The sequence below is a fragment of the Mobula hypostoma genome, chromosome 8 (assembly GCF_963921235.1).
Source record: "Mobula hypostoma chromosome 8, sMobHyp1.1, whole genome shotgun sequence".
Lineage (NCBI taxonomy): Eukaryota > Metazoa > Chordata > Chondrichthyes > Myliobatiformes > Myliobatidae > Mobula > Mobula hypostoma.
Window position 1 is genome coordinate 63202655 of NC_086104.1, and position 16042 is coordinate 63218696.

Consider the following 16042-nt stretch of genomic DNA (forward strand, 5'->3'; position numbering starts at 1 on the left):
GGGAGTCCAAATTAGCTTTTTAAAAAATAATCAAATACTTTTTGGGTTAAGTCACGGGCACTTCCACAGTTCTTGCAGTGAGTGGTTTGCTGGTACTGAAGAACATTAATAAATTCAAATCATCCACGTGAATCAGTGTTAGTATTCAGCATGACCAGGACAATGAGAAGAGGTGACACAGGACACTGGAAGAGAGAGGATTCTAAAAGAGGCCCCAATCATCAATGATGTTCAGAGAACAATCCTCATAGCTGAACCTAGGTGAAGAGCACCATGGGCAATGTCTGCCCTTTATCAAGTATGTACTCACTGAAATGTACCAAAGTTCAAACCATATCAGAACCTTGAGGTTAATTTTGTTGCAGGCACCCACAGGAAAACAAAGACGTACAATAGATTCCACTAAAACCACACACTACAAAGAATGATAAACATCCAATGTGCAAAAGGGGGCAAATCATATAAATAATTTTAAAAGTCACAAATAATACGTAAAACACAAACTGCAAAGTCCCCGAAAGTAAGTCCACAGCACTTAAGCGATTGAAGCCAGTCCAGGAGCCTGATGGCTGCAGGGCAACCATTCCTCCCGAACCTGACGGCCTGGGACCCAAGCCTCTTGCAGCTCCTACTGATGGCAGTGATGAGAAGTGAGGAAGACAAGTTAAATGCAGGCAGGTGGGATGGGTTCAGGTGGGAGTTCTTGGCTGGCATGGAGTCATGGGGCTGGACACTGATTTTTTGTTCCAGCTCTCAGAGTCTCGACGCTTTAATCTGGCTTAAAGTACACCCGAGCATTGGCCAGCCTTTGCCTTCAAGGTGCCATACTTGCGTACCCGAGAGACAAGTTTGCTGAATTCTTCAGGAGATGTAAAATTGCTAGTTCATTTAAACGATTTAAGGGTACATTTCTTAAAAGGACACCAACAATGCACATTTGAAATTTCAAAGTTTAAAAGTTCAAACTAAATTCATTATCAAAGTACTATACGTCACCATATACAACCCTGAGATTCATTTTCTTGTGGGCATACTCAATAAATCCAAAACAGACTAATAACAATAGAATCAATGAAAGACCGTGCCAAATTGGACATACAATCAGTGTGCAAATTACACAAACTGTGCAAGTACGAAAAGGAAGAAATAATAATGAAATATAAGCAATAGCTATCGAGAACATGAGATAGAGAATTCTTGAAAGTGAATCGATAGGGTGTGGGAACATTTCAATGATGGGGCAAGTATAGTTAAGTGAAGTTATCCACTTTGGTTCAAGAGCCTGATAGTTGAGGGATGATAACTATTCCTGAACCTGGTAGTATGAATCCTGAGGCTCCTGTACCTTCTTCCTGATGGCAGCAGTGAGAAAAGAACATGTCCTGGGTGGTGGGGGGTCACTGATGATGGATGCTGCTTTCCTGCGACAACACTTCGTGTAGATGTGCTCAATGGTGGGGACGGACCCATAAACGATGGCAGGGCCGCATCCACCACTCTCTGTAGGATTTTCCATTCAAAGGCATTGATGTCTCCACATCAGTCCGCGATGCAGCCAGTCAATACACTGTCCACCATACATGTATAGAAACCTGTCAAAGTGTTAGGCGTCATGCTGAATCTTCGCAAACTCCTAAGGAATTAGAGGTGCTGCCACGCTTTCTTCATAATTATACTTATGTGCCGGGCCTAGGACAGGTCACCTGAAATAATAACCCTGAGGAATTTAAAGTTACTGACCCTCTCCACCTCAGATCCTCCGATGAGGACTGGTTCATGGACCTCCGGTTTCCTTCTCCTGAAATCTGTAATCAGCTCCTTGGTCCCACTGACATTGAGTACGAGTTTGCTCAATCGTCTTTCAAAATGTTTATTCATCACCACCTTTGATTTGTGAACAATGGTGGTGTCATCAGCAAACCTGAAAACCACACAGTCTTAAGTGTAAAATGAGTAGGGCAGGGGCTAAGCACAAAGTCTTGTGGTGCATCTGTGCTGATGAAGATTGTGGAGGAGATGCTGTTGCCAATCTGAACTGAATGGGATCTGCAAGTGAGGGAATTGACAATCCAATTGAACAAGGGGGTGTTGAGGTATTCATGGTATTGAATGCTGAACTTAGTCGATAAAGAGCATCCTGATGGTATGTATGCATCTTTGCTGTCCAGATGTTCCAGGGTTGAGAGAAAAGGCAATGAGATGTCATCTCCCGTGAGCCCATTGCTCCAACTGGCAAATTGGAGCGGATCCAAGTCATCGCTCAGGCAGGAGTTGATATGTTTCATCATCAACCTCTCAAAACACCTCATCACTGTGGATGTAAGTGGTACTGGATAATAGTTGTTGAGGCAGGTTACCATAGCCTGCTTGAAGTAGATGGGTACCTCAGACTGCTAAAACAAGAGGTTAGCGATCTCAGTGAACACGCCAGCCAGTTGATCAGCACAAATCTTTAGTACTTGGCCAGGCACTCCATCTGCTCTGGATGGTTTTTGTGGGTTCACCTTCTTCAAGGCTGTTCACATGTTGGCCTCTGAGACTGAAAGCACAGGATCATCGGGGGCTGTCAGAGTTTGTGATGGTTCCTCCATGTTTTGAGGGGCAAAGTGACCACAGAAGGCATTGAGTTCATCTGGAAGTGAAGCCTGGTGTCACATTTGTTGCTTGATTTAACTTTATAAGAGGTGATAGTATTCAATCCTTGCCACAACTGTTGAGCATCCTTCGTTGACTGAAGGTTAGATCAGAATTGCCAGTTCCCCTATGAGATGGCTTTCCAGAGATCATACCTGGACCTCTTGTAACTTTCTTGGTCACCAGACATGAATGCCTCTGATTTGGCCCTCAGTAGATTTCAGATCTCACGGTTCATCCAGGGCTTCTGATTAAGCAAGACCCTGAATGATTTTGTGAGGACACACTCATTCACAACTGTTTTAATAAAGTCCATGACAACCATGGTGTATTCATTCAGACCCACAGGCTTGTCCATGAACGAGGCCCAGTCTGCTGACTTGAAATAATCCTATAGCTGCTCCTCCGCTTCTCAGAGGCAAAAAGCATTCAAACTGAAGTTTTACAAAAAGCAGAAAGCCAGGCATCACTGTAGCTAGATCAAGCCACAGTTCAGTTCAGCACAGAGTAAAATGTCACACAGCAGTGAGCAGAACCAAGTGAAACTGACCCCACCTCGCTTCCAGTCCCGACACCCTGACCTTTTCAATCTGGCCCAGCGTTTAAATCGTCCAAACATCAGGCTGTTCCTCACTCTCTGACAGGTCTAGACCCCAGCACCATGATTTGGCCTGCACCCACCCTTTCCAATTCTGCCTGGTGCTTAAGTCGCTCAAACGTTGGGACTTCCCTCATTCCCGCCTAAGCTAATCTCCGCCGTGCCTCGCTTTCGCTTCTGCATCCTCCAGCCTCCACCTCCGCCCCTCTTGCCTCACCTCTGCATGCCTCCCCATTGTTAGCGGTGATTGTTATTAATAAAGTGTTACCAATCAGGTGTTCAGTAGTTTTCTTTCATTTGTACTTTGCCACCGCTAAGTAGTCACTGGGCATCACCAGCACCATCTTAAAACAGAAGTTCCTTATACAGTATTCCTTACGTTTGACCTCAAAGTATCTAGATTTCTCTGCCCACAATACTTGTGCAGATTGTCTGCAAAGTCAGAAAGCCTACATTGGTACAATTTTTATACTTTTAAATGAAGTCACGAGGAATGTTCCTCTGGGTCCACAGGAAGTTCAAGCTTCCTCCTACGTGAACATCCCAGGTCACCAGGAATTCTTTATTATCACTAAAGTGGGCATCACAGATGAGACCAAACCGAATAACTAAGTAGGTAACACAGTCACCGATGCCATAAGTTTCTCTGCAAAACCTGTCCAAGACAATTAATATTGTGGTTTGAGGAGTCAGGGAAATTTACCCTGTATGCAATTCCAAAGTGTGTGCTTGAGATCTGATGTTTAGCTGCCTGGCCAGGAGGTGGCAGCAAAGTTCATTCACAGCAAGTCAAAAGTGACAGTGTAGCAGTAACTGATTCACTACAGTACCCAATTATTCTCGAAAGCTAATTTTATTGCTAAGGTATCCCAGTTACCTCAAGTCGGGTGCATGTTATAGAATCACCACTATTGTTCAGTTGAAAGCAGATATTTTTCCATTTGCCAAGCACACAGTAGCAAGCAAGCACCTTCTGTTTACTAACCTACATTATGACATGACAGGGGTACAGAGAAGTGAGCAGGAGATGTGGCCCTTTTGATAAAGGAGAAAGTAATAGCAGTGGTTAGAGATAACACTCTTGGGGCATCCAGTGAGGCCATATGGGTAGAGTTTAGGAATTGGTATGTAAGTGTCACCTTAGTGGGGTTGTATTATAAACTCCCCAACAGTCAGTAGGAACTTGAGGAGCGTGTGTGCAGAGAAAGTGCTCATAATTGTAAAAATAGCAGTTAATTTCCCTGGAATTGACTGGGCTACCCAGGGTGTTAAGGACACAAATGGGGTGGAATTTGTGGAATATGTCCAGGGAAGTTTCCTAATCAATATATTGTGGGCCCTACTTAGGGGGATACAATACTGGGCCTCCAGTCAGGAATCATTTTGGTTCTAGTGACCATAGTTCAATTAGTTATGGGGTACTGTTGAAGAAGAATATGGCCCCAATCTGGACCGGAGCTAATTTTGGAGGCATTAGGCAGGATCTAGCAGAGGTTGACTGGGTGAGCCTGTTCGCTGTTAAAGGAATGACTGGTAAGTAAGAGGCTTTTAAAAGTGTGTTATCAAGAGTTCAGGGAGAAGGATAAACGTGGAAAATTTAGGAATCTGCCTGACAAGAAGTTCTGATCAAGAAAAATGTAAAGCATACATTGGGATTTGGATGATGGGGAAAGGTGAATTCCTTGATGACGATGAAAAGATTGAAAATACACTTCCGAGGGAAATCAAGAGGGCAAAGAAAGTTTTTGATTTCTACTGCAACAGCAGCACCCAAAATTGTGACTTCCAATACCATGATGGGATTAGTCAGGGAGAATGTCACAGCTGTGTTCAGAAAGGACTTGCTGGAGGGATCACTTGCTAAGGGAATATGGTTGGAACCAAGGAATAAAAAAAGGGTTGATCAGATTAATGGGATTATATCATAGACCTCCCAACACTCAGCCAGGATTTAGTGGAACATTGTTTTTTTAAAAAGAGTTTGAAGGTAGTTGTAAGAAATATAAGGTTTATGATATTTTTGAAAATTATAATTTCTGAAAATTGGAGCTGGCAGGAAATAGTGCTTAGGGAAGATATGAGGGACTGGACTATATGTAGACTGTATCTGGGAGTGGAAAGGAACAGATGATCAGGATTGTTAGTCAGAGAGAGAGAACAGACAACGGTGTCACACAATTTCGGGGCTAAACGAGAGTTTGCTTGTTTCAGGGGAACCAAGCATGAAGGAACAAAGCGGACTGAGACTGGGAGGTACAGTCCCGGAGAAGTGACACGTCTGAACCAGACATCGAAAGGGAAAAGCCAGAATTGCCACAGGCGGGTTTGCAGCAACGACTGGCTAGAGGGACAGGTGATAAAATGGACTGATGACGAGATACTGTACTGAGAAGAGAAAAGTGAGGTAGAGAGGTGGATTATGCTGAGAAGTGGACTGGGAGCAAACAGGAGAGAAATGGTTAGCTTGAAGTCAGCAGCTGGTGAAACCACCCCAGGAGCCATTGAAAAAATAGCATGATGAAATATTTTGTAAAATGTTACCATTTTATTCAAAGACTTTGCTACACTATATGGCTGTTCTTGTTCTGTATTACAAAGTTTAAGATCTATTCCCTCCCTTCAGGTTGTATTTCATTTTCTGTTCATAGATCTGGCAGTGCGGCCTTTTCGTGAAAATGTTTCTTGACATGTAGTGCCCACTTACAGCCACCAGAGGGGGCACAGGGTTCACAAGCGCCCATTCAGTCATTCCGATTCACAGAGCACAATCCATGAAGGATGATGTGTCTGCTGTCACAGTGAACCAAAAACTTGTCAATGAAGGCACCAACTAACTGATAGCTGCGGCAGTCGCCAGGTTGCCAAGTGTTCCATTCTGGAGAACTGCCCAAAAGACGATTCTCCAAAGGTGTGAAATTTCTGTTTTCCATAGAAATCCATATCATATTGTTCCACATACGTCTGTTATAATTCTTCATTTCATTGAACTAATATTATCCATAATTAAACTATGGAATATATACTGTGCCCAGCATTAGTGAATATCATGAAACATTTTTGTTAGGAGCTTCAAAGATGCTTTAAAAAAATGAATGGGAGAGTTTGCTAAAGTTAGGTTTCTGTAATTTTTTTTTCAAATGTTTTTATTGTGAAGCAACATCAGCTTAACCACAACCGACAATGTCCTAAAGTACAATGCTTCTTTGTTCTTTTCTTTCTTAAAACAACATAATAAAAGACAAATGAATGTATGTATAGTAAACAAGCAAAAAGCAAAGGAAACCCTACCACCCCGTCTCCTTTTGGTTTCTGTAAATTGAGTCATTCATAACCCAGGGTGCCCTTGTATTATTGCTGAATAGGTGTGTTACTCTTGTTACTCTTTCATTCAATGACAGAAGATTACTTTGTTTTATACAACCTTGTTTCTTGCTCTATGATCTAGCTGTTTTTCTCTCTTCACAGGCTTAACCTCATCTTCACTTTCCTTCTCCTGATATCTTGCAGTAAAGTGCCAAATGTATTAGTTCAGACAAACGGGGCAGTAGGAAGGTGGAACCGACATGCTCACTTGTCCAGTATGGATGACAAGCACGTTTTGTCTCTGCTCTGGCTAGCGAAACTGGCACTAACTGCAGTTTTAGTCCTTTGCCTTAGCTGAAATAGGCAATTAAAAGTTAGGTCATCAGTCCAATCCAATAACAATCAAAAGAACAAAATAGTTTGCAATCAGCAATGAAAGAAAACTTGGCTACAATTGTGAAAAGCAATGATATTCTTTTGCAACACACAAAGGTGCTGGGAAAACTCAGCAGGTCAGGCAGCACCTATGAAGGGGAATGGACAGTCAACATTTCAGGTCAAGTCCCCTCTCGGCCTGAAGCAACTTCCCTCCATAGATACTGCCTGACCCACCCAGTTCTTCCTGCGCCTTCGCATGTCGCTCCAGATTTGCGTTGTCTGCAGTCTCCTGTGACAACAATATTCAATTCATCATTTGGCTCAAATAGTGTATGGATGGAGAAAAGCTTCAAATTTCATGCAGCAGTTCCAAATTATTTAAAGGTAACCCCCTTCAACCAAGTGATTCTGCTACAGTAATAATAACTAGTTCATGATGAATCCAATTTCTGGTGTCAACAAGCCACTTTAAGTCAACCCCAAATGACAACGGCTGATTGAAAATGTTTGTAAAGTGAACAAAACCTGCCAGATGGGATCAGTACAGATGAGACTATCCAAGTGATCAAAGCTGTGATTCAATCTCAGTTTATTTTCCTTTACAGTATCTTCCAACTTAACATAGAGGGCCATGTTCCAGAAACCGGCTGCAGGAAAGAAACCTGAATGGAAATCTGGTCCCTCTGCTCATCCTTTGTTATTTTTCTCAGAGTATGTGCTGAGGTGAGAGGACTGAGGTGCAGGAGATGAGGGAAGGGGATGATGGGAGGAAGACTTAGAGGAAAGGAGACTGGGGTAAGGAAGTAGAGTGAGAGGAAATTGACAGAATGGACAAGAGTGAAGGGTAGGGATTGACTGAGGGAAGGGCCTGAGGAGGACTGAGGACATGGGATTGTGGGAAGAGACTGAGGCGAACTGAAGAAAGTAAACAAAGGGATTGGTGGAAGAAACGGAGGAAGAGGAAGTGACACAAAAGACATGAAAGGATAAAGGAGCTATAGCACAAGTCAATGAGGGGAAGGACTGAGGAATATAGACTGGGAGAAAGAAATGGAGAGGAGCGATGTGAGAGAAGGAATGGGTCTGAATGAAAGAAAGGGAGTGACAGAATAGATTGGGGAAAAGGGACTGATGGGAAGGATTCAGGAGAGACTGGGAACATAAAATTGAAAGACTGGGTTATAGAATTTTGAGTATGATTAAAGCAGTGCTGTTTATTGTCAGGTTGTTTTTACCACATTCGCAAATAGATTTGCAATCAAAATTTAGTTTAAAAATGGATGTAGACTCTTTAAAGCCTTGATTTATTAATGTTTTCCATTCCTGTTACTTACATTTTTGTGTTCTTGAGGTGCTTGATTCTTTCCTTTCATTGCACCTGACCCTATCATTTTCCCTCATATTACAGACTATGCTGTACTGCCCGTACAAACCTTTTTCGGTGTTTAGCCCTCGCTCATTATCATGCAGCCTCAGTCCATTTCTACAGTCTCTTCAGACACACGGACAGAGAGAAGTTTTGAAAGAGGTATTCTGGATTTCAGAAAGAATGAGTGAGCAAGGATGACTAGGCATTAAGTGAAGTTATTTTTGTTATGTAAGAAATGAATACAGATTCTTTCAAAGCTCTCAATTTATTAATGTATGCTGTTACTGTTTCTCTCATCTGTGTGTCACTTCTCTCTAATCAAATGCCCTCAAATTTTTTCTCTCAGTTGGATCATCCCTATTTTTAACTGCTCTGAGTTGCTTTGCCAGGGATAGAATGGAAGGAATTTACAGAGTGAAGAGAATGAAGGACCAATGAAAAACGTTTGACCCTCTGATTCTTCTCTCCCCACAGAAATACATGCAACACGTTCAGTTGCTGTGCAAGAGCAACACTGTAATTATTTTTACATGGAGTTGTTTTATTTGCAGTATTCATACAAACTGAGAAAGGTGCTTAATTTAACCAACTCCCTTCATGGCCTCCAGTAAAGCACCATCTCCTTGAACGTAACATATGAAATTAAGTAATTTGAAAATATTGATCAGGGTGCCAGACACAATGGCCATCTTTGTATGCTGTTAACCTTGCAGGTGATGTCTGTGCATTTAATCCCTTCAGGAAATCATGAGCATATTACATTTTGCATTCACTTTATCTCAATCTGTGAACTCTGCTCTGATACTTTAATGTGCTGTAAGCACATCTCATGGATGTCCCTGTCGCTATTAACGTTCATGAAACTTTGTCAGGCGTGGCCACGGTGTCCGTAAGGCTGTACAACAGAGCTGCAGAATGAGGCCATACAGATCACTGAATCTGCCCACCTTTTGATCATGCTGATTCATTTTCCCTATCAATGCCACTCTCCTGCCTCCTCCCTATAACTTTTGACATCCTTACCAACTGAGAACCTATCGACCTCTGCTTTAAATATACCCAATGACTTGGCCTCCACAGCCGTCTGCATTTCACTGATTTACCAACCTCTGGCGGAAGAAATTCTTCCTCATCTCTGTTCAACGTGGACAACTGTAGGTTTCAATACGATCCCTCTCATTCTTCGAAACTTCAGCAAGTTCAGGCTCAGAGCCATCAAACTCCTAGGACACGTTAACACTCTCATTCCCATGATAATTCTCGTAAACCTTCTCTGGACGCTCTCCAAGGCCGGCACATACTTTCTTAGATGGTGAGTCCCAAAGCTGCTCACAATAACCACTGTCCGATTTTGCATATTTCCTTGTGACATAGAAGGAAGCCATTCAACCCACTGAGTCTATGCTGAATCTCAAAATAACACCATTATCCGTTTATTTCCTCATTCTCTTCTTCATGTCCATCAATTCAATTGTAACTCTCCTACCGCCCACCTAGACCAGGGGTAATTTACAGGAGGTAATTAACTCCTACCAGCACTACTTTTCACTATTTGGAATAAACTGGACAACTGGAAAAATATGTGGAGTCAGAGGGAGAACTGTCAACTGCAGACTGGAAGTCAGATTCAAATCCTGTTTGCTGAAGTTGTGCAACAGACGCTTATCTATGGATTTGGTCTGCCCTTCTCAACACACTGTGAACTTTGAAGTGTCACTATAAATGGCAGCTTTCCACTTGGAATAGTTTGCTGTTACTACCGTCTAGACCAGGGTTTTGCAACCAGGGTTCCCTGAAACCTTAGGGTTCTGCAAGACGTCACTAGGGGGTTCCTCGAGAGATTGTGTTTTAAAGCAATCTCTCGATTGTTTTTTGAACTTCGCGCATTGGGCAATGCTAATGATGCTAACCAGTGGTGGGCAGTGACCAAGCAGCCCCCTTTACAACCTCATCAGAGGTCTCTCAGCCCAGTATCGCTGTGTGCAGTAGGACCCTATTTAATTGCTTGTGTCCATTCTCAGTTTTTGACGCAAGATAGGTTTTGATGTTGATAACTGGTGAGTGCTTATTGCACGGAGGGGAGGATGGTAGGCTGATGGTGAGTGCTGTATTGTACAGAAGGGAGGAGGGGAGGCTGATAACTGGTGAGGGCTGTATTGTACGGAGGGGAGGGGGGAGGCTGATAACTGGTGAGTGCTGTATTGTACAGAGAGGAGGAGGGGAGGCTGATAACTGGTGAGTGCTGTATTGTACAGAGAGGAGGACGGTAGGCTGATAACTGGTGAGTGCTGTATTGTACAGAGGGGAGGAGGGGAGGCTGATAACTGGTGAGGGCTGTATTGTACAGAGGGGAGGGGGGAGGCTGATAACTGGTGAGTGCTGTATTGTACAGAGGGGAGGGGGGAGGCTGATAACTGGTGAGTGCTGTATTGTACAGAGAGGAGGAGGGGAGGCTGATAACTGGTGAGTGCTGTATTGTACAGAGAGGAGGAGGGGAGGCTGATAACTGGTGAGTGCTGTATTGTACAGAGGGGAGGAGGGGAGGCTGATAACTGGTGAGTGCTGTATTGTACAGAGAGGAGGATGGTAGGCTGATAACTGGTGAGGGCTGTATTGTACGGAGGGGAGGAGGGGAGGCTGATAACTGGTGAGTGCTGTATTGTACAGAGGGGAGGAGGGGAGGCTGATAACTGGTGAGGGCTGTATTGTACGGAGGGGAGGACGGTAGGCTGATAACTGGTGAGTGCTGTATTGTACAGAGGGGAGGAGGGGAGGCTGATAACTGGTGAGTGCTGTATTGTACAGAGGGGAGGAGGGGAGGCTGATAACTGGTGAGGGCTGTATTGTACAGAGGGGAGGGGGGAGGCTGATAACTGGTGAGTGCTGTATTGTACAGAGGGGAGGGGGGAGGCTGATAACTGGTGAGTGCTGTATTGTACAGAGAGGAGGAGGGGAGGCTGATAACTGGTGAGTGCTGTATTGTACAGAGAGGAGGAGGGGAGGCTGATAACTGGTGAGTGCTGTATTGTACAGAGGGGAGGAGGGGAGGCTGATAACTGGTGAGTGCTGTATTGTACAGAGAGGAGGACGGTAGGCTGATAACTGGTGAGTGCTGTATTGTACAGAGGGGAGGAGGGGAGGCTGATAACTGGTGAGTGCTGTATTGTACAGAGAGGAGGACGGTAGGCTGATAACTGGTGAGTGCTGTATTGTACGGAGGGGAGGAGGGGAGGCTGATAACTGGTGAGGGCTGTATTGTACAGAGGGGAGGAGGGGAGGCTGATAACTGGTGAGGGCTGTATTGTACAGAGGGGAGGGGGAGGCTGATAACTGGTGAGTGCTGTATTGTACAGAGAGGAGGACGGTAGGCTGATAACTGGTGAGGGCTGTATTGTACGGAGGGGAGGACGGTAGGCTGATAACTGGTGAGTGCTGTATTGTACGGACAGGAGGACGGTAGGCTGATAACTGGTGAGGGCTGTATTGTACGGACAGGAGGACGGTAGGCTGATAACTGGTGAGGGCTGTATTGTACAGAGGGGAGGACGGTAGGCTGATAACTGGTGAGTGCTGTATTGTACGGACAGGAGGACAGCTGGCTGTTGAGGAGCATGAAGTCCCTTCTCTGAGCATTGAATGAACTCGTCCAACTTGAGCTATGACGTCAGCTTCTCCCTCCCGAATTACCTGCCCCAATTTTCCCTTACACGCCACTAACTGATATATGCATGCGAACAAACACTACCAGTGGAGTAGAAAATAGGAGAGAAATTTTCATTCTAAAGACAGTCCAGTGGTGATTTTTGAAGAGGAGGAGTGAGATGGAAGAGGAGGATGCTAGGCCGAGGCAAACGGACAATTCTGATGAGGTTAATGACGAAGAATTACAATCTTCTGAGTCATTTCACCGCACTTGTGCGACAATAGGCACCAAAGTGTCCATCCTTACAATGAAAGCTACTTATCAATGGGTTTTACATGGACTGGTGACCCAAGTTGTCGTATTTCATTGTGCCTAGTCTGTTGCAAACAACTTACAAATGTAGCAATAGCTCCAGCAAAATTGAAAAGACACTTAACTATAAATCACAGCCATATGACACATAAAAATGCTTATTATTCTAAATGACTATTGGAATCTCGAAACAAACAGAGTAAAGCTTTTGTTAATAAAGTCACAGTAAAGGGAATACAGGAAGCAAGTTATTTAATAGCAGAAGATTTTACTCCCAAAAAGGAAAAGTCGCACAGTTGGTGAGAACCATAGTCTATTGAGAGTGGGGAAGATTCAAACAAGAGGGCATGGGTTGAGAATTAGAGGACAAAAGTTTAGGGGTAACATGAGGGGGAACTTCTTTACTCAGAGAGTGGTAGCTGTGAGGAATGAGCTTCCAGCAGAAGTGGTTGAGTCAGGTTCTATGTTGTCGTTTAAAGTTAAATTGGATAGATATATGGACAGGAAAGGAATGGAGGGTTATGGGCTGAGTGCAGGTCGGTGGGAATAGGATAGGGTAAGAATTCGGCACGGACTAGAAGGGCTGAGATGGCCTGTTTCTGTGCTGTAATTGTTATATGGTTATATGATGTCAGCATGTAAAATTACAGTGGGTAAAATGCTAGGACAAGATGCGGTATGAGAAATTGAAAAAGTTTCATTCTTAAACAGTACGATAAGTCGACGTGTTGATAAATCTCACATGGTGCTGAAGAGGTTTTGTGTGATAAACTGAAAAATAACAAACTATCCAGGTTGATGAGTCAATGGATTTCACCAATAACTGTCAGGTAGTATTTGTAAGATTTGTAAATGATGGTGAAATTCAAGAAAACTTTTTCTGTTGCGAAGAGCTGGCTGCAACAAGCAAAGGCCAAGATATATTTAATGTTTTGTCTTCATATCTGGATACAAAAGGTCTGTCTTGGAGGAACTTTGTTGGCATCTGTACTGATGGTGCTCCATCAATAGATGGCTCCATGCGAGGTTTGACTTTTCTTGTAAAACAAAGTTCTGATGCTGTCACCACACACTGCTTCAACATTGTCAATAAATTTTCATGTTGTAAAGGCTGGTCTGGACTTACACATTGAAACTGGCCGAGCAGGGAAATACACCTGCTATGGCTGATTGATTTGTATCATGCCGAAATCTTTACCCTCACCATTGGCTCCATGGGCAATATCTGAAAACAATCTTACTGTCCCTATTAACCTTGAGTTGGTGTTCAGATCCATATTGTCACTTTTAACAAGACCAATTATTTCTATGTTAATAGCAGTGCTGGGAATGCATGTGGGTCTCCAGGTGTCCACAAAGAAGGAGCAAAGGCAGGATAGGAAGAGAGATAAGAGAAGGAAAAGGGGGGAGGGGAGGAGGGGAGAAGAGGAAGGTGGGCGTGGAGGAGAGGAGTAGGGAGAGGGAGAGGCTTCACCCATTCATAAGACTTATACTGTCAGCTAAGTTAACTGTCTGGTCTGATATCTCAATATAGAAACGTACAAGTGTTGATCTGTCCTGAAATTGCTGATTTCAGTCATGGGGCTAAACTTGCAAAGTTCAAAGTAAATTTATTATCAAAATACATTTATGTCCCCGTATACAACCCTGAGATTGATTTTCTTGTGGGGAGTCTCAGTAAATACAAGAAACACAATAGAATCAATGAAAGACCACACCTAACAGGACCTACAAACAACCAATGTGCAAAAGACAACAAACTGTACAATACGAAAAGGAAGAAAGATAATAATAGTAAATCAATAAGCAATAAATATTGAGAACATGAGATGAATAGTGGGAAAAGTTCATTGATGAGTGTCCTCGATGACGGATTCTGCTTTCCTGCAGCTGAGCTCCTCATAGGTGTGTTTAATGGTGGTTATGGCTTTACTCGTGATGGACAGGGCCATACCTCCTACTTTTTGTAGGCTGTTCCATTCAAGCGCATTTGTATTTCCATACCAGGACATGATGTAACCAGTCAATATACTCTCCACCACACATGTACAGAGATTTAGATGGCATGGCAAATCTTCACAAACTTCTAAGTAGGGGTGCTGCCGTGCTTTCTTCATAGAGGCACCAGGACAGATCCTCTGAAATGATAACACTGAGAACTTTAAAGCTGCTGACCTTCTCCTCCTCTGATCTGCTGATGAGAATTGGCTCATGGACCTTCTGTTTCCTCCCCCTGAAGTCAATAATCATCTCCTTGGTCTTGCTGACATTGAGTGAGAGGTTGTTGCTGTGGCATCACTCCATCCTATCTTCAATCTCCTTCCTTTATGCTGATTTGTCACTACCTTTGATTCGGCTAATGACAGTGGTTTCATCAGCAAACTTGAATATGGCAAACTTAAACCATGGTTCTTTGAAATAATCTCCTCCACTTCTCCACCTGACTACTCTGCTACAAAATTCCCAGTAAACAAAACTGAGACCAATCTCCAAAGTCCAACTGATTACTAGAAACACAAAAGCTTAGAGCAGGAATTCCCAACCTTTTTCATGCCATTGGCCAAAACCATTGAGCAAGGGGTCCATGGACCCTAGGCTGGGAACCTCTGGTTGACAAGGTCTCTTTATTAACAGAAGCAAGCACAGTTAAACTTTGTTAAGTGATGGGAGGCTCGAAAGAACCAATGGTTAATAATATCAAACCTTAAGCTGAAAATAATGGGCTTCGTGTTCAAATTCTACCAGTGCAACTGGAGATTTGAAGTTCAGATAAAATTCACGTCAGAGCACGTTTTAAAAGTAATGTCAATAATGGTGATCATATAACAAAGATCTTGACGTAACTTCCCAGTTTGTTTTTTAATATCCTGCAAATAAGGAACTCAGTTTTAGTCTTTGTGACCCCAGACCCACAGCAACATAATTGACTCTTAATTTCCCCCTAAAACGACTTAAAAGCCATTCAGTCCATGGGGCATTTGTATGTAATAAATGCTGACTTCACCAGTGACCATGAACAAATAAAAGGAAAAGAACACTATCCATACCCAGACTCATCTGGAAAAGTGTACACAAACACAAAAGTTATTCATAAATTGGGGATAATCTTCAAAATCTGCAAGTCATTAGGAATATTATGATGGCTTCCCTGTATGTGTTCAGTAGGCATTGTAATCTCTGGGCAGCGAGTGGAATCCATTATTTTTAATGTTACTCTGAGATCTAGATGCACCAACAGAAGGAAACTTCCTCTCCATATTCAGTACACCCTGTGAAAATTCCTTTTATGTTTCAATTTTCCCTTCTTTCTCTTCTAAACTACTACAAATACAGTCCTAACCTGACCAACATGTTCAAAATTGAGAATCCAAGATAGCGGCACTCAGATTCCGTTTTTACTTTTTAATTTTTCTTTTTTTTTGGGGCTTGGAAGGATGGTTTTTGGGAACAGAGATGGGTGCCTGACATCAGATTTGTGTTTTAGGAACAGGGATGTGGAGGAATTAGAGGTCAGGCTGGAGTCTATATCTCCGCTCTGCGTCTGAAAACCAGGATGCTGACGTGGGGCTTCCATGGTCAGATGTCGGATGTCGGATGCCAGACTTTGCATGTGAATGGATCAGCGCACTCCCCCACACCCTAGGTCAGTGAATTTTCGGCGGGTTCTGGAGTCAGAGTTCTGTGCAAGAGGAGGATTGAGTTCCGATTACCCCCGAGACCAGAGTTCGAACTCTGGTGTTCAGGTCCCTGCCATGGGCAATTCCGGATTTTCAGGCCTGGTGTTCGGTGATCACTGGGCCCTGGA